Consider the following 2,060-nt stretch of genomic DNA (forward strand, 5'->3'; position numbering starts at 1 on the left):
ATGACAGCTTTTTCCTTCTGTCAGATAGTCATGTACATTTTATATCTGAAATGTACTGCGTTATTCTGTTGGGCCTCTTTGTACATTTGAGATGCAGGTTGTTTGAATAAACCGTGTTTCACAATACTTTGGTTGTGTTGTACGTGTTTCATTGGAGTGTGAACTCTTTCTCCCTGTTGCTGTTACTGGGGCCTGTGTTGGCCTTGAAACAATCTATTCGATTTAAAGAGCATCTCAAACAACTACAACAGCGCCACCTCTGGTCAGACGTATTTGGTCTCAAATGAAAACTTAACAAACTAAAGATGGCAAATTACATCAGCTGACACTCAAGTTAATCATAAGCAGCTGTGGCAGTAGCTGGTGGTGGAGCTCTCTCTCTCTCTCGCTCTCTCTCTTTCACTCTCCCTCTCATCCTCCCTCCCCCTCTCTCTCTCTCTCTCTCTCTCTCTCTCTCTCTCTCTCTCCCTCTCTCATCCTCCCTCTCTCTCTCTCTCTCTCTCACTCTCTCTTTCACTCTCCCTCTCTCTTTCCCTCTCTCTCTTTCTCTCTCTCTCTCTCTCTCACTCACTCTCACTCTCTCTTTCACTCCCTCTCTCTCTTTCCCTCTCTCTCTCTCTCTCTCTTTCACTCTCCCTCTCTCTCTTTCCCTCTCTCTCTCTCTCTCTCTCTCTCTCTCTCGCCCTCTCTCTCGCTCTCGCTCTCGCTCTCTCTTTCTCTCTCGCTCTCGCTCGTTCTTTCTCTCGTTCTCTCTCGCTCTCGCTCTCGCTCTCTCTCTCTCTCTCTCTCTCTCTCTATATATATATATATATATATATATATATATATTTATAAATGTACATATAAATATCCATACTTTTAGATTTGGATTTGTGGATAGATATATTTTATATATATTTATACATACTCCTTTTAGTATTTGATCTTTTTCCTCATGCAGTGACCTCCCTTCCACATATTCCTCTCTTTATATCAATTCTTTTAAGTACGAGGTATCCTTTTCGAGGCCTCATTTTGATGGCAGGACATCAATGAAAAGTAATATTTATTCTGGCAATATCTTCAGAAGTGTTTGCCTGCTGTGACACGGTAATATTCTATGAATTAACAGTCTCATAAACTGGGCTGGGCTTCCCAAACGGGAATCTTGGATAAACGATATCTCCGGATTGTGTAATCCACCTCGCTCACCTCCTCCTTCTCCTGCTTGCTCGCTTTATCATGAAAAATGATTGGCCAATTATAGCCTGTCCCAATATGGACACAAGGCTGGGCTCAGGGATCAAGGACTGAGGGTGTGTGTGTGTGTGTGTGTGTGTGTGTGTGTGTGTGTGTGTGTGTGTGTGTGTGTGTGTGTGTCTGTGTGTGTGTGTGTGTGTGTGTGTGTGTGTGTGTCTGTGTGTGTGTGTGTGTGTCACTTGTCGGAAGATCATCAATTAAGATCCGACATTAAAGTGCGTCTGCATCTCCTCTATCGCTCCGTCCACCATCGGTTCAGCCTCCGCTCGCCCCGGCCGCGTGCGACCGAGGCGGTGCTCGGCAGGGAGGTGGAGGCTCAAGGAGGCAGGGTGCTGGGAGGCCGGGGGGGAGGAGGTGCTGGAGCTGGTGTCGGTGGGGGGACTTGGCGTTGAGGTCGGGGTGGGGCAGCTTTGGGCCAGGTTCTTTTCGGAGGTGTCAGCAGGCAGTTAGCCTTGGCCTGAGGCCACGGCCCCCCCGCCGCGGACCTGTCCCTCCGCAGGGGGTCCGACGCGTACATGTATGGGTAGGACGAGACGGACGGGGGTCCATCTCTTCCATTTATTTCTCAAAAGTAATGAAACGTGTGTGTGTGTGTGTGTGTGTGTGTGTGTGTGTGTGTGTGTGTGTGTAAAGGTTTGGGCGAGGTCGGAACCGCACATTTGGAGATCACGGCATTTAGAGACATGGGTCAAGGGCTCTGCAGCCGGGCCAGGTCATCCAAGCGGAGGGGGAAGAAACGCCCGAGGTATGCCCGCGCGCAGCTCCGTTTTCAGCCACTCTGCACTCCGTGTATCCTGATCCTCTCCCCTCAGATCCTGGGC

Source organism: Gadus macrocephalus, chromosome 2, assembly GCF_031168955.1.
Source record: "Gadus macrocephalus chromosome 2, ASM3116895v1".
Lineage (NCBI taxonomy): Eukaryota > Metazoa > Chordata > Actinopteri > Gadiformes > Gadidae > Gadus > Gadus macrocephalus.